Source organism: Panthera tigris, chromosome C2 (genome assembly GCF_018350195.1).
Source record: "Panthera tigris isolate Pti1 chromosome C2, P.tigris_Pti1_mat1.1, whole genome shotgun sequence".
In the NCBI taxonomy this organism is placed as follows: Eukaryota; Metazoa; Chordata; class Mammalia; order Carnivora; family Felidae; genus Panthera; species Panthera tigris.
In genome coordinates, this window is record NC_056668.1 from 101,498,975 (window position 1) to 101,522,001 (window position 23,027).

Genomic DNA, 23,027 nt, shown 5'->3' on the forward strand with positions numbered 1-23,027 from the left:
GCAGTTCTGTTCAACCCTGGCTACAACATCTGGTTGTGCCGTGGGGATGGGTGGGGTTCTTAGCTGGGTGCATATTCCAACCCTAGCAGTTTAAAGGAATAGTTCCTAAATGGTGAACATTGGCCTTCACAGGGTAGAATGAAGTCACAAATAGGAGACCAATCAGTGTCTCCGTCCCAGCTTTCTTCCTCTTCCTTAGTTTTTTTAAGACTAGTAAGTTGTTCTCTTTCACATGCAGCCTGGGTGCTTTTCAAATTAGTGGTTTTACACAGGGTCCTGAGGTGAGCAAATATGCACAAGGGCTCTTTAAGAGGTATTTCTTTATTCCATATAGATTTATGGTTATCTTGGATATTCCTGTTGGTTTTCAAAGACTAGCGTTTAGGGGGATCATCTTTCAAGCAGGATCTAAAGGTTAGGGTACTTGGTATGGAGGATAAACCCCTCACTCCTCAGGGAAAAGTTCCATACTTCTGAGATCCCTCCTGATATGTGGATCTATGTGGATTTTCAGCAACACGGTATGTCTGTCTCTCTTACCTGTTTTAGTGTTGTCCTTTTGTCTTTTGGAGAGGCTCTGTTTATCCAACTTTTTGGCCTTAGTGGAAATTATTCCATATGTAGTTATATGTTTGTTGTATCTGGGGAAGAGAATGAGTTCAAGATCTTACACCACAACTTACACCAACTCCCCTTAATTTCTCTTTCTGATCGTTATTAGTGTATAAAACTAACAAATTTTTGTATATTGATTTTATCTTTCAACTTTTAGAATAAGAGAATTCAGAATAAATGAATTCAGAATTGTTGGAGTGTTGAGGGTTTTCTATATGTAAAATCATGCCATCTGCAAATAGTGACAGTTTTGCTTCTTCCTTTCCTATTTGGATGTGTTTTAATAATTTTTTTTTCTTGCCTAATTTTTCTAGCCAGGACTTCCAATATTATGTTGAATAAAAGTGATTAGAGGGAATTTTTATCTTGTTCTTGATCTTAAAGGAAAAGTTTTCAGGTTTTTACCATTGAGTATAATGTTAGCTGTGGGCTGTTATACATGGCCTTTATTATGCTGCTTCTATATCCTCTTTGAGACTTTTTATTATAAACTATGTTGAGTTTTGTAAATGCTTTTTCTGAATCTAGTGAGATGATCATATGATTGCTAATCTTTGTTAGTGCAGTATATAACATTGATTTTAGATGTCAAATCATCCTTGCATCCCTGGAATAAATCACACTTGATCATGGTATATAAACCTTTTAATGTATTGTTGACTTTGTTTAGGCAATGTTTTGTTGAGGATTTTTGTATTTATGTTTGTTAGGGATATTTGTCATTTTCTTTTCTCATGACATACTCATGTAGTTTTGGTTTCAGTAATGCTAGCCTTCTAAAATGAAATTGGAAGCATGTTTTCTTCTGTTTTTGGAAGAGTGAGAAAAGGACTGGTATTAATTTTTTGAATGTATGGTAGAATTCACCAGTGAAGCTGTTCATCTTGGACTTTAGTTTGTTGTGAGGGTTTTGATTTCTTGTTCAATCTCCTTAATATTAACAGGTCCATTTAGATTTTCTGTTTCTTCATGATTCAGTCTTGGTAGGTTGTATGTTTCTAGGAATTTACCCATTTCTTCTATATTGTCCAATTTGTTGGTGTACAATTGCCCATAGACTGTTATAATCCTTTATTTTAGCTGTGTTTTTTTTTTGTTTCAAGTGTTTATTTAAATTATAGTGAGTTATAGAGTCATATTTGGTTAAGGAGAATTTAGTGACTTTTTCGTCAGATATAACACCCAGTGCTCATCACAAGTACCTTCTTTAATACCCATCATCCAATTAGCCCATCCCTCACCAATCTCCCTACGTCAACCCTGTTTGTTCTCTATCATCGGGAGTCTCTTATGATTTGTCTTCCTCTTTTTTTTCCTCCCTTCCCCTATGTTCATATGTTTTTTGTTTCTTAAATTCCCCATATAAGTGAAACCATATGGTATTTGTCTTTCTCTGACTTATTTTGCTTAGCATAATATACTCTAGTTTCATCCATATCACTGCAAATGGCATGATTTCATTCTTTATGATGGATGAGTAGTATTCCTTTGCAGATATAAACCACGTCTTCTTTATCCATTCATCAGTCGATATTTAAGCTCTTTCCATAATTTGACTATTGTTAATACTGCTCTAAAATTCAAGGTGCATGTATACCTTTAAGTCAGTATCTTTGTATCCTTTTTCTAGGTATTCTTTTTGATGCAATTGTAAATGGGAACATTTTCTTAATTTTTCAAATAGTTGTTAGTGTATGAAATTGTAACAGATTTTTGAGTACTGATTTTGTTTCCTGAAACTTTACCAAATTAGTTTATTATAAGAATTTTTTTTTGGGGGGGGGGGTTCCTGGCTGGTTCAATCAGTAGAACCTGTGACTTGATCTCAAGGTTGTGAGTTCAAGCCCCACATTCACCATGGAGTTTACTTAATTTTTTTAATTTAGTTTTTGGTGCAGTTTAAATTTTTTAGACGTAAAATTATGCCATCTGCAAATGTTTTGTTTATTTGTTTTACTAATTTGGATGTCTTTTCCCTTTTTTCTTGTCTGATTTCTGCAGCTAGAGGACTTGCAATATTATGTTGAATAAAAGTGCCAAGAGTAGGCATCCTTGTCTTAGTCCCAGGCTTAAAGGAAAAGTTTCAGCTTTTTGCTATGATGTTAGCTATGGGCTTGTAATATATAGTCTTTATTATGATGAAATACATTTCCTCTGTACTCACTTTGTTGAGAGTTTTTATCATGAATTGATATTAAATTCAGACAAATGCATTTTCTGTTTTTGAAATAATTGGATGATTTTTATCCCTTGTTTTGTCAATGTGGTGTCTCACACTGATTGATGTGCATATGTTGATCCATCCTTGCCCCTCTGTAACCAATCCCACTTGATGATGGTGTGTGATCTTTACGATCTTGATGATAGTGTTTGCTAATATTTTGTTGAATATTTTTGTATCTATGTTCACTGGGATATTGGCTTGTAATTTTCTTTCTCATGTACTCTTTTTCTCATTTTGGGATCAGGGTATAGTTGGCCATGTAAAAGGAGTTTGAATGTAATCCCTCCTCTTTTACTTTCTTGCAAGAGTTTGAGGATTGGCATTAAAACAAACAAACAAAAAAAAATGTTTGATAGCGTTTATCACCATAGAGCAGTCTGGTTTTGGTGTTTTGTTGAAAGAATTTTGACTTCTGATTCAATCTCCATACTAGTAATTAGTCTGTTCACATTTTATATTTCTTCAAGATTCAGGTTATGTGTTTCTAGGAATTTATCCATTTCTTCTAGGTTATCCAATTTGTCGGGACATAATTATTCATAGTAGTCTCTTATGTTTTATATTTGTTTTGTGAGTTCTAACATCTCCTCCTTCACTTGATTTTAATTATTTGAGTAGTCTTTGTTTTTCTTAGTGTAGGTAAATTTTGGTAATTTTTCAAAGAACCAGCTCCTAGTTTCATTGTTATTTTCTGTAATCTTTTTAGCCTCTATTTTATTTCCACTCTAATCGTTATTGTTTTCTTTCTTCTACTAACTGGGCTTTGTGTTTTCTAGTTAACTAATGTGTAAAGTTTGGTTGTTGATCATCTTGTTCCTTGATTTAGGCATTTATCACTATGAATTTCCCTCTTGGAACTGCTTTTGCTGCATAAGTTTTGATATCTTGTACTTTAATTTTCATTTCTGTCAAGGTATTTTTTGATTTCTCTTTTCATTTTTTTTCTTTGACCCAATGATTATTCAGTAGCATATTATTGAATCTCCACATACTATTCAGTATTTCAATTTTCTTTTTGTAATTGATTTCTAGTTTCATACCATTGTGGTATGAAATCATACCATTATGATTTCAGTGTTCTGAAATTTATTGAGACTTGTTTTGTGGTCTAAAATGCAATGTGTCCTTTAGAATACTTCATGTGCACTTGAGAAGAATGTGTGTTCTTTTACTTTAGGATAAACCATGTGTATTTCAAGTCTATGTGACCTAATGTGTCACTTAAGGCAAATGTTTTATTATTGGTTTTCATCTCAATGATCTAAGGGGAAAACATATATGCAATACTACAATAGAAGGGGACTTTGTTATCCCATTTTAATCAACAGGTCTGTTAAATTTTATTTGACATATTAAGTACTCATATAAAAATAATTCTTAAAGCTAAAGAAATCACTGAAAGAAGAGGTTGCTACTGAGGATAATAAATGGAAACTAGCCAATTAAAGAACACTTCTCAACATTCAACTGAAGTACTTGATACCTAAAAAGAATCTAAAACCAAATAGCACTAATAGCAACAAAATGATTAACAACTAGAAAATCAGGAGACATTCAATATGCTAATTCATCATGGTCTTTGGCAAATTTTAGTAAATAGCAAGGATATAAAGCTTATTTGGGATTCATAATATGCAAATTATGCAATTGTATGTTTTATCAATTTAAATAGAGCAATTTTATAAACTTTATAAAAAGAAAGTAGTTGGCCATGCCTCCAATGACCACTTACTATACTAGAGGCTCCTGATTTAAATGACTTATAATAAACAAATGCTTTTATTTGTTTGCTACTGTGGCTCTTCTTTTTGAATGTACATCGGAATCACTGTTAAGGCTTTAAAAATTACAGAGAAGCAGGACTTTAACTCAGATCCACTGATCCAGCACCTTGGGTATATAGTCTGGGAATCTTTGTTAAAAGTTGAATTTTATGCCCAGCCAGGTTAAAGAATAGTTTCCCTATTAAATGAGTGTTGATTTTTCAGTTGGTCACTGATTTTCTCCTTATTTCTAGACCAAAGAAGAGACTTATCCTATAATAAGTTGGAGTAAGAAAGAGTGGTAAGACTGTTTTGGACACTTGGTTTACCATAAAATAAAATCCTGAAAGTTAAAGAGTGGCAAAATTAACTTGATGGAAATTTTGCCCATACCCAGGGACAAGTTGTTTTTCTGTATTTTTTAAGTACATGAATTATTTTATATTCTCGTTTTAAATTTATCAAATTTATAAAATTGGGAAATAGGAAAATAATTACTTAAATTATGGATCAGAAAGCAAGTTAAAAATTGTGACACACTGTTTATACTTTGGGGCTGTACTTGCCCAAATCATATTGTCTATATTCTTATTTCAATCTGTAACCCTAAATTAAATAGTCCTCAATTCTGATTATATATTACAAGAAACTTAAACAGAATCTAGATACAGGGCCTTATTATCTGGTATATTTTCTCCCCACCAGGTACTTCTGTGCAGCCAGAGCTGAGAATCCTATTTGAAATCTGAAGTCTAGGAAATGCTTTGCAACCTGATTTATTTTAATTATACAAAGTTCCACTTTCAGACCATGTTTTAGAAAACTAGTATGGTTTAAATGTGTTGGAAATATAAGTAAAAACAAATCAATATTCAAACACAGGTTATCTTGAAAATACTTTCTTAAAACTGTGAATACTTTCATTATTAAAACAAAATTATCATAGTGTTAAGTAGATCAATATGTAAAAAATGCAACCATAAAGGGCTGTAAAAATAGAAATTATTAAATAAAATGAAAATAAATTCAATTCAATAAATTCAATAATAGAAGGATTACTCTGAAAAGATCAAGGAAGGATCTGGCAAGGTTAATGAGAAAGAGGAAGTAAAAGAAAATATTAACCTACAATCAAAACATTCTTTAGGTAAATCCTAAGGAAAAGTAGAATCCCTGAATTGAGAAAAGCTGTTAAAATGTTGAAGTCCTTGGGGCGCCTGGGTGGCTCAGTCGGTTAAGCGTCTGACTTCGGTCATGATCTCGCGGTTCGTGAGTTCAAACCCCGTGTCAGGAATCTGTGCTGATGGCTCAGAGCCTGGAGCCTGTTTCAGATTCTGTGTCTCCCTCTCTCTCTGACCCTCCCCCATTCATGCTCTGTCTCTCTCTGTTTCAAAAATAAATAAACGTTAAAAAAAATTATAAAATGTTTGTCTTTAAGTGTTTTCTGCATTGAGCAATAGTACATCTATAATTATACTATGTGTGCAATTATATACAATTTGTATATTGTATATAAATAATTATATTGTTAATAATAACTTTCTGGTGGGTGTTTTTAGAACCAACTAATACTGTGGTTTTTATTTTCCTAAATTTTTATTTAAAAAAATTGCGTGACTATTCTATTAAAGGTATGTAAAACACAGAAAAAAACAAGTTATGAAAGAGAATGGTTCCATAAAATATCACTGCTTTCTAGTCTGATTTCCTTTTCTAGTTCTGAAGTTACCTCATTATAACTGGCATGGAACCTATTTGCAACTTCAGAACACTGGTTTACATGTGGAGTTTCAGGTGTTAACAGTAAAACATAAATTATAGTTTTGTTTCTCAGTTCTGCAATTCTTTTGTATGTGATTTATACCTGTGAAAAGAGCACAGTGCAATAATTGCATTGCTGATGTATTTAATTTACAGGTTGGGTGACTAGAGAAGTATGTTTCAAAAGTGTTCAGTCTTGTTAACCATAAAGTATAAGCCCAAGTATTTTCTTCGGCAGGTGAAGCAAGCAGATACTGAAGCTTTGATTTCACAAGTGACTTTATTATCTTTTTTTCTGGAGGCTTGTATTCTTACATTTTGTGTGAGTATATGTATTATATATGCATAGGTATAAAAGCAAAACTCCATTTGAGATACTTTTCAGTCTAATATATGGCCATAAATAAGTGTAATTATTAAAAACATAAACTATTCTTTTTTAATTGGGAAATAATTTTAAGACCAGACCTTACTTCCTGCATATCTCCTCAAGAAACCACCTGCTTACCCTCACTTACACTCAAAGAGATGGCATTAGGCTACCCTAGTATTGGGCTGGCTCATAGATTTTCAATCAGACATGACTTTGGGGAGGGGTAATGTTGCTGAGAGATGTATTTAGTGTATTGAACTTGACTGCTAGTAATAAAAAAAATATTCAAAACTTCTTGGCTAGTTCTCTCATGTGAGGATTATAGGAGTAATCCTCTAGGAAGAGGTTAAAGATTGGGCCACGCCTTGAGTGGCATTCCAGGTGGCCATAATACCAAACATTTTCCAAAGTAAATAGAAGTGCTTTATGCATGTGACTGCAATAGCACATACATTTTATGAACATGTAGACTCATCATACTTGGTCTAAATATTTGCTTTGTTTTTAATTTTTTCCCTCAAATTGACATTTCATAAACAAATCTGTTATATATTTATTAATAGTTGCCTTGTTACTTAAAGGAGGCCATAAACAGTAAGATTGCCATATTGAGGCTTTGAGTCTGTGAATCTAGGATTGTTTTGTCAGACTGCTTTTGAAAAATATTTAATTTCAAATGCCTATCTACCATGGCAGTGAGTAATCCCTTCATTCTGCCTGACAGGTTAAATAGTAGTTTATGAGGTACCTAGGTGGCTCAATTGGTTACACGTCTTTAGTTTGGGTCATGATCTCATGGTTTGTGGGTTCCAGCTCTGCATCAGGCTCTGTGGTGACAGTGAAGAGCCTGTTTGGAATTATCTCTGCCCCTCCCCCACTTGCATGCACAAGTTCTCTCTCTCAAATAAATAAACTTAAAAAATAGTACCTTAAATTTGACTGGTAAAAATGATATATCATTCTCTTTCATTTTATCTTCACTCATTAGTACTCACTAGGTTCGAAGTACTATACTATTATAGGCTTTGGAGATTTGACAGGAAACAAAACATATTTTTGAAGATGTTCTCTCATGTTGCTTACAGAGTAAGAGAACTGGTGAAACTGTCCCTGAGAAAGTAAGAGTGAATCTACATCATGGTTGGAGATATGACCCTTAAATGCTAGTCTATGCATACAGAAAAGAGGGTTGTATGTAATATCATGGATGATATATCAAGCCTGATGCAGGCTTGAACTCACAAACTGTGAGATCAGGACCTGACCCAAATAAAGAACCAGAGGCTTAACCTACTGACCCCTGCAGGTGCACCTGTCTTACACCTTTTAAGAGAGCTTCAAGAGAAAAAGCATCATCAGAAGTGAGCTTGATGTCATATAGCAGGAATATAAAGAGAAATTTTACAGAAGAGTTGAGGATTCTTTTTGTTTGGTGTGTGGGTGAGATTGTCAGGTATGTTTTAAAATTTTATTCTGCTCATGAATTTTACCAGATTTTCCAATTGAGCATTGGAAATTTTCCCACATTATACAAGCTGCTTACATATCAACGCTTTATCTGTGTTGCAAGTATGTTTGTAATTTTCTCTTGAAATATTGTATAATACCAATGAAGTCATTAAGTAGAGCTTATTGGTAATTTATTAAGTGGGATCAATTTGTTTTTATGTTACAAATAATCTCATTTGAAAGCTCATGTTCATTTCATACCTCCATCTTACTCCAAGTCTGTGAGTATAAATTTAGGCAAAATAGTCATTCATGTTGAGATCTGTAGAGTATATGAAAAAAAAAGAAGTTAAGGATTAAAATAGAGTTTTTGCATGTTATTAAGAAATGTTTCAAAATAATTTTTAAATAAATTACCTCTTCTTTAGTCTGATGTTTGTGTACAGTAGCACAGTGATCTATCTGTCCATTATTATATAGTACCATACTATTCATGTGTTATTTTGCAGATGAAAATTTATGCATATGGAAAAGAATTAAAAATATCACATTAATGAAAAGTCTTCACAGCAATCTGTGAGTTCATATTTTTTTCTCTGTAAAAATGTGCACATTCCTACATAGAGAGGATATCAGAAAGGATAAACATCAAAGAGCTAACGGTGGTTATCTCTGGCTATCAGAGATGTATTTTATTTTTATTCGTGCTAAATATGATTTTCTCATTTTTTCAATAAACATACTGACATATATTCAGCTTTTTTTTTTAAATACCATAAACACAAAGTATACAAAGAGTCTTTGAAAAGAGAGAGGAAACAAAACAAAATTCTTTCAGCTTCTCTGAGCCCCAGGCAACTATCCTTGTTTCATTTTATGAAACTCAACATGGTTCACTTTGAAAATTTATTTTTTAAGCATTGTCCAGTGACTCCTGTCTTTCATAAGTGTTTGCTTAGCTAAATATAAATGACTTTTCAGATCACAGTTTAACTTTTTATTAGATACTACTTAATAAAAGATTTGTCCCTGCTCCACAGTGCAGATTTCAATAGTGTACTCTTTTCCTTGCTACTCTTTAGTAAAATTGTCATCACTCGGCCACTGTCAATTCCACAGGGAGAGGAACCACATTTGTCTAGACTCTTGGATGCTTAATAGTAAGAGAGGCACATAACAGGCAATCAATATATGGTACATTGAATGGATGAAAAACAGGGAGGCTACACAGGCACACTTGTGTATCACTAGGCATATGTGTTTAGCTAAGTAACTCTGCTTCTCTTGATCTCCATTTCCTCTGAAGGATAATGAACTATACTTCTTCCTTCATTATTTTTTAAGGCTAAAGATTAAAGACTTATATGAAAGGCACTGAACTTCTGCATATATAATAAATATTCAATTAATGTTATCATTGCTTTAAAAGAATTCCAGGATATATTTTAAAACAAAAATGACTCACCAATGCAATGGAGAGTACAACAGAGAATTCCTGAAAGAACGGCCAACCAACAAGGTGAGAGCAGGAGTGGTGTCTGTGTATAAAAGATGACATTAAATTATGAAGTAAGCTATCAGAAAATCAATTTGATTTATTGCTACAGTGTCTGGCAGTCTAAAAGTAAATATTTTAAATTTTTTACTCAAGTATAATTATTAAAAATACTACACATTATTCAGTGTTTATCATAAACGTACTCTTAATCCCTTTATCTATTTCACACACACCCACCCCACCACACACACACCTCCTTTCTGGCAACCACCAGTTCTTTGTATTTCCAAGTCTATTCTCTTTTTTTTTTTGTTTCTTAAATTCCACACTTGAGTGAAATCATATGGAATTTCTGTCTTTCTGGCATATTTCACTTAGCATTGTTTCCTCTAGGTCCATTAATTTTGTTGAAAATGGAAAGATCTCCTTGCAGGGCTGAGTAATATTTCAATATTCCTTATATACCACATCTTCTATATCTGTTGATAGATGTCTTGCTTCCATATCTTGGCCATTGTAAATAATGCTGCAATAAACATGGGGGGTGCATATGTCTTTTCAAATCAGTGTTTTTATTTTCCTTGGGTAAATACCATAATGGAATTACTGGATTATATGTTAATCCTATTTTTAAATTTGTGGAACCTCCGAACTGTTTTCCACAGCACCTACCAATTTGCGTTCCCACCAACGTTTGTTATTTCTTATGTTTTTGATTCTAGCCATTCTGGTGAGTGTGAGGTTACATATTATGGTGATTTTGATTTGCATTTCCCTGATGATTAGTGATGTTTAACATTTTTTCATTTGTATATTGGCCATATGGATGTGTTCTTTGGAAAAATGTCTATTCATTTTTAATTGAATATTTTTGGTGTCACCTAAGTTCTTCATATATTCTGGATATTAACTCCATATGAAATATCGTTTGCAAATACATTTTTCTATTCAGTAAGTTATATTTTCACTTTGTTAATTTTTTTGTTTCATTTTTTTGCTGTGCAGAACTTTTTTTATCTTGGTGCAGTCTCAATGGTTGATTTTTGCATTTGTTTTTTTGCCTAAGGAGACATACCTAGAAAAATGTTTCTATGGCTGTGTCAGAGAAATCACTAACTGTTTTCTTCCAGGAGATTTATGGTTTCAGGTCTCACATTTAGGTCTTTATACCAAGTTGAGTTTATTTTTATGTATGGTGTGAGAAAGTGGTCCAGGTTTCCTAGCCCATTTGTTGAAGAGACTATTCTGTTCCCTATTGTATTTTTTGCCTCTTTTGTCACAGATTACATTGACCATAAATGTTGGGTTTATTTCTGGCTGTTATGCGCCATTGATATATGTGCCTATTTTTGTGCTAGTATCACACTGTTATGATTACTATGGCTTTGTAGTGTATCTTAAAATCTGGGATTGGGACACCTCCAGCTTTGTTCATCTTCCTCAAAATGACTTCGGGTATTCAAGGATTTTTGTGGTCTCATAACTTTAAGGATTATATTAAATCTGTATATTGCTTTGTACAGTATGGACACTTTAACCATATTTGTCCTTCCGATACATGAGTTTAGGATATCTTTACCATAGTTTGTGGCCTATTTAGTTTTTGAAGGTTTAAACGTTTACTCCTAGGCATTTTATTCTTTCTGGTACAATTATAAATGGGATTATTGTCTTCTCTTTTTGCTACTTTATTATTACTGTACAGAAAAGCAACAGATTTCTGTATATTAATGTATCTTGCAGCTTTACTGAATTTATTTATTAGTTTAGTAGTTTTTTGGAGCAGTTTTTAGGGTTTTATACATATTGTATCATGCCAACAGCAAAAGGTGAAGTTTTACTTTTTCCTTAATACTTTGGATGCCTTTTATTTCTTGTAATTGCTGTGGCTAGGGCTTTCAGCGCTATGTTGAATAAAACTGGTGAGAGTGTGCATCTTTGTCTTGTTCCTGATCTCAGAGGAAAAGCTGTTTTTTTTTCATATATGGCATTTAGTATGTTGAGATACGTTTCCTCTGATTTTGCATTAATAGTTTTTATCCATGGATGTTGTATTTTGTCAAATTCTTTTTCTGCATCTATCGAGGTGATTATTTGGTTTTTATCATTTCTCTTGTTATTAATGTGTTGTATCACATTGATTTATAAATATTCAACCACCCATGCAATTGTGGAATAAATTTCACTTGATCATGGTGAATAATTTTTTAATGTATTATTGGATTAGGTTTGCTAATATTTTGCTGAGGATTTTTGCATCTATCTCCATTATATAATTGGCCTGTAGTTTTCTTGTTTTGTAGTATCTTTGTCTATTTTTGGTTTCAGGATAATGCTGGGCTTGTAGCATGAATTAGGAAGTTTTCTTTTCTCTTCTATTATTTGGAATTGTTTCATAAGAATAGGTACTCTCTTCCTGTTTGTTTGTTTGTTTTTTGAGACAGTGAGTCTGGGAGGGGCAGAGGGAGAGAGAGAATGTTAAGCAGGCTCCACACGCAGTGCCAGAGCCTGATGCAGGGCTCAGTCTCACAACCATGAGATCATGACCTGAGCTGAAATCAACAGCCTGTTGCTTAACCAACTGAACCACACAGGTACACCAGGTATTAATTCTTCTTTAAATGGTAGAATTCACCTGTGAAGCCATCTAGTCCTGGGCTTTTGATTGTTAGGAGTTTCTTAATATTATTTTTTAAATGTATACTTGTTTTTGTGAGAAAGAGAATACTAAGCAGGCTCTGCAATGTCAGTGAGTCCTGACTCAGAGCTCAGTCCCACAAACTGTGATGTCGTGACCTGAGCTGATATCAAGAGTTTGATGCTTAACCAACTGAGCCACCCAGGGACCCCATTTGGAATTTCCTAATTACTGATTCCATTTCATTGTGACTAATTAGTTTGTTTCAATTTTCTATTTCTGAGTCAGTTTTGGAAGGTTATAGATTTCTACAAACTTATCCATTTCTTCTAGGTCATCCAATTTGTTTGCATATAGTTTTTCATAACATTATCTTTATATTTGTCCTACTTTATTTAAGTCCTCTCTCTCTTTTTGGTAAGTCTGGCTAAAGGTTTATAAATCTTATCTTTTTTAAAGAACAAATGTCTGGTTTCATTGATATTTATTTTTATTATTTTCTTCCTTATACTTCTTTAAGCTTTTTCTTTTTCTGGATCCTCTAGGAATAATGTTAGGAGGTTTATTCAGGATTTTTCTTCTTTCTTGACATAGGTCTGTATTGCTACAAACTTATATTTTAGATTTTCTACCATTGTGTTTTGATTTGTTTCCATGTGTTTTTTGATTTGCTGTTGATTACTTGGTAGACCCCTTAATTTTTTAGTGTCATTTTATTTAGCCTCCATGTATTAGTGTTTCTATATTTATTCCTGTAATTTCTATTTTCATAGAGTTGTGGGTGGGAAAGATACATTATATAATTTCAAACTTTATCTTAGAAGATGTTTCATGTGTACTTGAATGTCTATTCCAGTGGTTTTAGAGAGAAAGAAAGTTCTGCATATATTTGAGAGATCCATTAGTCTAATGTATCATTAAAATCTGCTGTTTCCTTGATGATTACCATCTGGATAATCTAAGTGGGGTTTAAAGTCCTGGACTAATACTGCTTTACTATCAATTTCTTCCTCTATGTTAATTCCTCTATGTTAACAGTTGCTTCATGTATTTAGGTGCTTTCATGTTAGGTGCATAAATATGTAAAATTATTCTCCTTTTTGATTGTTCTTTTTATGATTATGTAGTATCCTTTGTCTCTTATTATTACCTTTGTTTTAAAGTCTAAGTATTGCTATGCTAACCTTCTTTTTGCTTCCATTTACAAGGTAAATATTTTTCCATTCCTTCATGTTCAGTCTGCATGTGTCTCTGTGCCTAAAGTGAATCTCTTGTAAGCAACATATCAGCAGAAACTTTTAAGTCCAGAAAGGAGAGACACAATGTATTCAAAGTGCTGAAAGGAAAAAAACAAAAAACAAAAAACAAAAAAACCCCAAAAAACCTGCAACCAATAATACTCTCTCCAGCAAGGCTATCATTCAGAGTAGGAGAGAGAGTTTCCCAACAAAAGTTAAAAGAATTTGTGACCACTACACCAGCCTTACAATAAACAACAAAGAAAATTCTCTGAGTGAAAAGATCATAAGTAGGAATAAGAAAATTATGAGAAGAAAAAAATTCAAGTAAAAATGCAAACATATAATAGAGTACATTAATCACTTATAATTGCTTTTACTACTTTAGCCTACATAATGGTTTTATATTTACAAAAATCAGTCAAAAGATTAACAAAAAAGAATGTAAAGTGTGGCATATACATAAAATGTGGGCAAGGAGTAAAAATTTAGTACTTCAGAATGGGTTCAAACTTAAGTGGCCATCAACTTAATATAGATTGCTATACACATAAAATATTATATATGAACCTAATGGTAGCAATGCACCAAAAACCTGTCACACAATAAACAAAGAGAAAGGAATCCAAGCATTATACTAAACAACAACAACATACAATTACAAAGGAATAGAGCAAGAAGAAAGCACTATAAAACCAATCATAAAACAAGTAACAAAATGGCAATAAACACATGCTTATCAATAATTACTTTGAATTTAAATAGACTAAATGCCCAAAGACAAAGATATGAGGTGACTGTATAAAAAAGCAATTTTATACATTTATATGCTGCCTCATTTCAGACCTAAAGACAAATGCAGATTGAAAGTGAAGGATGGAAAAGCATTTATCATGCAAATAGAAGTAAAAAGATAGCTGGAGTGCAATACTTATATTGCACAAAATAGACTTTAAAAGACCATAACAAGAGGCAAAGAAGGATACTACCTAATCATAAGGGAAACAATCCAACATGAAACACCCAAATACATAAAGGAGCTAATAACAGACATAAAACAAGAAATCAATTGTAATAAAATAATAGTATTATATTATACCCCACTTACATCAATGGATAGATCATCCAACAAAAATCAACAAGGAGACAGTGGCTTTGAATGACACCTTGGCCAGATGGATCTAAAAGATATATTCAGAACATTGTATCCAAACAGAATAAAATACATTTTCTTTTCAAGTGCACATGGAATATTCTAGAGAATAGATCTCCTGTTAGGCCACAGACAAGTTTTTGCAAATTCAAAAGACTGAAGTCAGATGAACCTTTTCCAACCACAATGCTATGACACTAGGAATCAACCACAAAAAAAATCTAGAAAGACACAAACACATAGAAGTTAGATAACATGTTACTAAACAATGAATGTCTCAACTAATAAAGAGTAAATTTAATGAAATACATGGAGACAAACCAAAAGGATAATACGATGGTGCAAAAGCTATTCTAAGAGGGAAGTGTATAGCAATATAGGCCTACACAAGAATGAAGAGAAATCTCAATGTAAGTTTACACTAAAGAGGAACAAAGCTTAAAACCAGTAGAAAGGACATAATACAGCGTAGAACTAAAGTAAATGATAGAGAGACTTAAAAAAATTGAACACGATGAAATCAAGAGCTAGGTCTTTGAAAGAGCAAGGAAATTGGTGAGTCATTAGCCCCAGACTCATAAAAAAAAAAGAGTCAGATAAAGTCATAAATGAAGGAGAAATAATCGACACCACAAATACAAAGGATTACAGGAGAATATTATGAAAACTTACATGCCAACTAATTGGATATTTTAGAAAAAATGGATAAATTCCTAGAGAAATATAATGTCCCAAATTGAATCAGGAAGAAACAGAAAATTGCACAGACTGATTAACATCAAGGAGACTGAATCAGTGATCAAAAACACTACCAACAGGGGTGGCTAGGTGGCTTAGTCAGTTACATCTCCAACACTTGATCTTAGCTCAGGTCTTAAACTCAGGGTTGTGAGATGAAGTCCCATATTGGGCTCTACACAGGTGTGAAGACTACTTAAAAAAATAAAAAAAAAAACTCCCAATGAACAAAAGTCCAAGACCAGATGGCTTCACAGTAAATTCTACAACACTTGTAAAAAAAAAAAAAAAAAAAAAAGTTACTACCTATTCTTCTCAAACTATTCCAAAAAGTGGAAGAGGAAGGAAAGGTCCAAATTCATTCAATGAGGCCAGCATTACCTTGATGCCAAAACCAGATGAAGACACTACAAAGAAGAAAAACATGTGCCTATATCTTGGATGAAGATAAATGCTAAAATCCTCAACAAAATATCTGCAAAACTAATTAAACAATACATTAAATGGGGTGCCTGGGTGGCTCAGTTGGTTAAGCATCTGACTTCGGCTCAGGTCATGATCTCACAGGTTTGTGGGTTCAAGCCCTGCATCAGGCTCTGTGCTGACAGCTCAGAGCCTGGAACCTGCTTCAGATTCTGTGTCTCCCTCTCTCTCTTCCCCACCTCTACTCTCACTTTGTCTCACTCCATCTCTCATAAATAAATAAATGTAAAAAAATATATAAAAAAAGCAATACATTAAAAAATGTTTCACCATGATCAATTGTGTTTCATTCGAGGGATGCAGAGGTGGTTCAATATTTACAAATCAAAAATGTGATCCATCACATTAAGGGAAAAAATAAAAACCATATAATTATAGCAGTAGATACAGAAAAGACATTTGGCAAAATACAATATCCATTCATGTTAAAAAAAACTCTCAACAAAGTAGATTTAGGGGAAACATACTTCAACATAATAAAGTCCATATATGAAAAACTCCCCATCATACTGAATGGGGAAAAAAAACAGAGCTGTGCCTCAAAGATCAGAAAAAGATAAGGATGTTTACTTTCACTGCTTTTATTCAACATGGTACTGGAAGTCCTAGCCACAGCTGTCATACAAGAAATAGAAATGAAAGTCATCCAAATTGATAAGAAGGGAGTAAAACTTTCACTATTTTCTGTTGATATATAAAAGACTGAAGATTCCACCAAAAAACCACAAGATTGAATTAATGAATTCAGTAAGGTCACAGCATACAGAAATCCCTTGAATTTCTGTGCACTAATTATGAAGTAGCAAAAAGAGAAATTAAGAAAAAAACTCCCTTTCACCATGGCACCAAAAATCACAAAATACATAGGAATAAACTTAACCAAGGAGGTGAATGACCTGTACTCTGAAAACACTGATGGAAGAAATTGAGCACAGCACAAATGGAAAGACTTTCCATGTTCATGGATTGGAAGAACAGATATTGTTAAAATATCCATACTACCCAAAGCAGTCTACAGATTTAATTCAGTATCTATCAAAAAAAAAAAAAAAAAAAAAGAAGAAAATGAGAAGTATCACAGTACCAGATTTCATGATATACTACAAATCTATAATAACCTAAACAGTACAGTGTGACACAAAAATAGACACATAGATCAATGGAACAGAATATAGAGCCCCAAAATAAATTCACAATTTGTTAATCTCTGACAAAGGGCATAAGAATATGCAATGGAGAAAATAGTCTCTCAACAAGTGGTTCAGGGAAAAGTGGACAACTACATGCAAAAAGAACTAAATTGGACCACCTTCTCACACCATACACAAAAATAAACTTAAAATGGATTAAGGGCATAAATGTGAGATGGGAAACTATAAAAATCCTAGAAGAGAGCACAGGCAATAATTTCTGTAACATTGGCCATAGCAACGTTTTTCTGGATGTCTCCTAAGGCAAAGAAAACAAAAGCAAAATTAATTATTTGGACTACATCAAAAGTACAAGCTTTTTCACAGCATAGGAAACAACAAAACAAAAAGATAACCTACTGAGTTGGAGAAGACATTTGAAAATGACATAACTAATAAGGGGTTTGTCTCCAAAGTATATACAAAACATTTGCTATATTAGCAAATACTGCAATTAAAAAATGGGCAGAAGACATGAACAGACATTTTTCCAAAGAAATACAGATGGGAAACAGACACATGAAAAGATGTTCAACATCACTCAGCGTTTTAGGGAAACCACAATAAGCTATTACTTCACATCTGCCAGAATGGCTAAAATCAAGAAATAGCAAGAATTGGGGGTATTGCAAACGTATGCAGCCACTATCTAAAACAGTATGAAGATTCTCCATAAAGTTAAATCCAGTAATTCCATTACTGGATACTTACCCAAAGAATAAAAAACATTAATTCAGAAAGATATATGTGCATCTATATTTATTGTAGCATTGTTTACAACAGTCAAAATATGGAATCAACCCAACGGTCCATGCATGGGTGAATGGATAAAGAAAAAGCATATATTATGTAGAATTTAAGAAACAAAATAGATGAACATGGAGGAAAATAAGACAGGCAAACCATAAAACTGAGTATAGACAATAAACCAAGGTTTGCTCCAGGGGAGGTCAGCAGGGGGTGGGTTAAATGGGTATTAAGGAAGGCACTTGTGATGAGCATCTGGTATTGTATATAAGTGATGGATCACAAAATTCTACAGAAACTAAATAAAAACTTAAAAAATTTAAAAAAGAAGATACACACACAATGGAATATTTCCAGCCATAAAAATAATGAAATCTTGCCATTTGTAACAACATAGGTTTGATGTAGAGGGTATAATGTTAGATAAGTCAGTCAGAGGAAGACAAGTACCATATGATTTCCTCATAGGTGTAATTTAAGAAACAAAACAAAAGCACTACAGACTAAATATAGAGAACTGGTGGTTACCTGAGGGGAGATGGACTGGGGGGTTGGGTAAAGGGGATTAATAGTATGCTTATCAGGATCAGCAATGTGTAATGTAGAATTGGTGAATCAGTATATCATACACCTGAAACTAATATAGCATGTTAATTATACTGTAATTAAAAAAACTAATTAGGATATATTATCTTTGAAATTTAAAAAAATTACCCCAAATAAAATTGCCTTAAAAAGTAAAACTGGTCTTGGAAATAAGAGTCATTTATACAACTTTCATAAGGTGTCATATATCAGTTGAAATTTTCCTTAATATCTTCTTGAAGTCAAAACTTTAGGAGTTGAGACATATTCACCAAATATTTTTTTATTATATGTGATACCTATGATCACAGGAATTCTGAAGCCAGATTTTAAACTTTCATAAGATTTTCATGTATATTCATGTAACTTTATATTTTGTATATCTTTCATGATATCATACAATAAGTTTGGTCTTACCATTTACTATAGATATATACATTAAATATGGATGATATTAACAATTTCAAAATTTTGATCTCACTTAAATGAAGCAAATGGTAAGCTATTGACAATATGTCCTGTTGACTAATTTGATCTCTTTAGAATATCTAATGTCTTTTTGGATATTACAATAAATAGTTATATAAATATTTAAACAGATACTATTATAATCAAATCATATGTATTATGTTCTCAAAAATTATTCTCAATACTTGCGTTAGTAAAGATGATCATATAAAATTAAGCTAGCTCTAATTGCTAAGCAAGCATTAAGGAGTAAAAAAAAAACAACTTTGAAGTATTTATGGACCTCAGATTTTGCATGTTCTCTTGAAATGTCTTTAAATTTTTGGGCCAGCTGGGTGGCTCAGTCAGTTAAACGTCTGGCTTTGGCCCAGGTCATGATCTCACAGATCATGAGTTGGAGCCCCACGTCAGGCTCTGTGCTGACAGCTTGGAGCCTGGAGCCCACTTCAGATTCTGTGTCTGCCTTTCTCTCCACCCCTACCCAGCTCATGCTCACACTCTGTCTCCAACAAAATTAAATAAACTTTAAAAAAAATTTTAAAAAAGTCTTTAAATTTTTGCTTCATTACAATGCTTTACAAAATCTTAAAATATATACAATCATAGGTCCATTCTACTAGTATCCTTTTGTAATCCTAAGAAATTATATAATCTACTTATATAATTTTAACAGAGAAGATACAGATAACAGGAAATTGAATGACTTTTAAATATTAGATTTCTTACTTGCTCTACTATTTTTCTGTTTCTATAAATTTCTTCATCTCTTCACCCTGCCCTCTACATTTCAGTGCTATGTTGTTTAAGTATTTGAGAACACCTTTTGTGTTAGGCAGTGTTGAGATAAAGAAAGATCAATATGTTGTACAATACTTCCACAAAAAGAGTAATATCTGTCAAAATCATAAATGCAAATCAGCATTTTATAATTCATCAATATCACTTGTAAGAATGTGTCTACTACTATAATCACAAAAATGTCTACACAAGAATAATTATTAAAGTTTGTTGTTTGACCAAAAACTGGTATGGCAGATTAAAAATGACCATGGGTTAATATTCCTCCTCTTATTAAGAATAACTTATGTCCTCTATCCTTGAATCTGTTCTGATCTATGAGTACTCTCTGTCCAAAAGAATTTGGTGGTAATGAAGCTGTATCAGTGTGGGGCATCCCCTTTGAAAAGACTGGCATCATCCACTTTGGTATCATAATGCTCTGAACTGTTTTGTAAGAAAGCCAATTACCATACTGGTACCACATAGGGAAGCCTTGAGACCACTTGGACAGGGGCCATCTGAAGTCAGTTCTCCAACTATCTCCACCAAGGCCACAGACATGTGGGGATATCTATCTTCTATCATCCATCCTGGCATCAAGTAATTATTACCAAGTAACCAGTTTATACAATGTGAACCAGGAAAATCACCTAGCTAGGTCTTATGCATCTACCTTATTCAAAAATGATGAGATACAATAAAATCATTGACATTTTAACCAGTAAATTTGAGTTGTACAGTAGTTCCATAGCAATGGACATCTGGAACAATTGGAAATACGTCTGCAATGCAGTACTCATACAATGAATCAGCTCTTACTACCCACTATGGAATGATCTAAAATAAACGAAATGCAAAAGTAAGCTACAAAGTATACATATTATTTCCCTATTTAAGACATTACCTAGCTATATTCTACAACTGTGCTCTCAAAAGTGTAGAATATCTGAGAAGATGCCCTCCAAAACTGACAAGCTTTTGACCTTGAGAAGACAATATATAGATACATAGATTCTAAATACTTGCAGCACTGGTCTTCTTACTATGCTTTTCATCCTTTTAGTGGAAATTGGAAGAAAAAAGGAAATGAAGATAATAGTATGGTCCTGATTTTTAAATTTTTTTAATGCTTATTTATTTTTGAGACACAGGGCATGAATGAGGGAGGGGGCAGAGAGAGAGAGGGAGACACAGAATCTGAAGCAGGCTCCAGGCTCTGAACTGTCAGCATATATGGTCCTAATTTTGCTTAGTCTCATGCTGGTTAGTGTTGAGTATTCTATAAATACAAGAATTTTAGAAGTTGTCTTTGGGTTGTTTCTTAGAATATGAAAATGTTCACTCAACAAATATTAGTGACTTAGCAAAACATTTCATGAGACACAATCAAAATCTGAGGCTAAATTCCTTGCTGAGCCGATCTGTCCCTAAAAGAGATGTACAAATCCAGAACATCAGGTTTGCATTTCTAATCATCCTCTATACCCCATACAGCATGTATAATGAAAGATGATTACACAGTAACTGGTAACACAGCTGGGAGGTGTTCTCTGAATAAGATTTTTGTTCTCTTTTCATTTCAAAACAGCTTTTATTTCTATGACATCTTGCATAGAGCAGATGGTCTCAAAAGTTAAATTTGACCATGAATACTACATTAGCTGTCATGTAACTAGGGAAGAAACATTATAAACAAGAACTTCCTTTTAAAATGTTTCATTCATTTTACTGTTATATCATATATGTATGTTTCCATTTGGTGAAGAAAGTATTTAGCAAATATGGTTTACTACTGTTTTGTAACTCAATATTGCATCATTTTATTTCTGACCATTCAAATTCAAACAAGGATGGATCTAGAGAGTCATTAATATGCAATAGGGTATTACAGTCATATCACCAGCACAGAAAAAGATAAGGTTTTCTTATTGTTTTTCAACTAAAGAGTCAATAAAAGCAGATGTTCTGTTCTTGACTTGCCAAGAAAATTAGCATTTTTCTAGGAGATACATATAGAGTTGAAATCTCCTCCAGTCATTGAAAAAAAATAGATCTCAGCATGTCAGAGATGCAAAGAAGCAAACACTTTGAAATGGGACTACCAGTTATACAGTGTGTGTGTGTGTGTGTGTGTGTGTGTGTGTGTGTGTGTGTGTGTGTAGGTAGATACACACACATATTCTTACACTTTTCTTGCACTAAATCCATAGAATTTATGCCAGCCATCCCTTTAGCTTTGAGATAATGTTCTGGTACCTACATGTTGACCTTATTTTCTGTGGGTGAAAGAAGAGAATACAGGAAGAAAGCGAGGATTCAAGCAAATAAAGAAAACTAGAAATAATATGGTGAGTCTAACAATGCAAACTCTTATTTTGCCTCAATTATTAGGATATGACTCTCAAGGCATCGTTGTTCCCATCTTTGCTCTAACCCATTGCTCCTTCTACAGCTTGCTCTTGTCAGTACTGAGGAGCAGTGCAACATAGGAGTAACCCACGGTCAGCAGCCAGACCCCTGGCTGCTGAGCTGTGTAACATCCTACCTGACTGTTCTTTGGTAAGTCTAGCCTCTGTGACAGATTTGTATCTTTAAATTAGAAAAATAACAGTATCTTTCATCACAGAAAACATGTAAGGATTAGAAGAATTTATACATGCAAAGAATTTAGATCTGCCTGCAGTAATCACTTTAACAATGTCAACCATTCATTAATCAGAGAGAAATAAAGAGACGCTGAAGCCATTTTTGTCTTTATCTTGTCTAATTGCATGTAGTGTTACCCAAATAACATTTTTAACACTAGAAAGTAAATGCAATACTAAACTCTTAAGAAAAAGAAAAAAAAATTCTTCCCCATAACACCTCCATCCACAGTGTGATACCCTGTCAAATTCCCACTTAAGTATCTATCTAGCTTTGGCTAACATTGAATTGGTTAATACTTAAAATGTGCTATTTTAATGAAGAACTATACAATCACATTTTTTTCACTTTATCTTAGTTATGAAACCTCATTCATTTGTTGAATCAAAATCTCTATATTGAATGTCCACTACATTCCAGAAATTATTCTGTGCTCTGTGAATGTACACATGCCTAGGTGGCCTTGCTTGGTGTAAGTCATTATCTAGCAGAGGAAAGAGAAGATCATAAAGCTAAATGTAATGAAACATAATAAGGGCTCTTCTTGTGTTATGACCAAAGTAATAGCAAAATATAGAATACGGGAAATTTAAGTTTACAATAGAGCAAAAGGGAAGCAATACGATGTGGACAAATCATTACAGATGCAAAGCTTTCAAGGCTAAGGGAAAAGCAAAA

At 33.1% G+C, this 23,027-nt stretch overlaps 1 long non-coding RNA gene across 2 annotated transcripts in view; it reads right to left on the bottom strand.

Annotated features, from left to right (window-relative positions):
• Positions 1 to 546: 546 nt before the first annotated feature.
• Positions 547 to 23,027, bottom strand: part of LOC122230503 — a 45,793-nt gene continuing 23,312 nt past the window's right edge. Inside the window, exons 2-5 of one of the 2 annotated variants that reach the window (XR_006207493.1) lie at positions 9,651 to 9,723; positions 8,603 to 8,672; positions 8,447 to 8,507; positions 547 to 641 (exon numbers count right to left, since the gene is read on the bottom strand). This is a non-coding gene — a long non-coding RNA (uncharacterized LOC122230503). The remainder of the gene's footprint in view (positions 642 to 8,446; positions 8,508 to 8,602; positions 8,673 to 9,650; positions 9,724 to 23,027) is intronic. The other variant, XR_006207492.1, reaches the window with a different exon arrangement.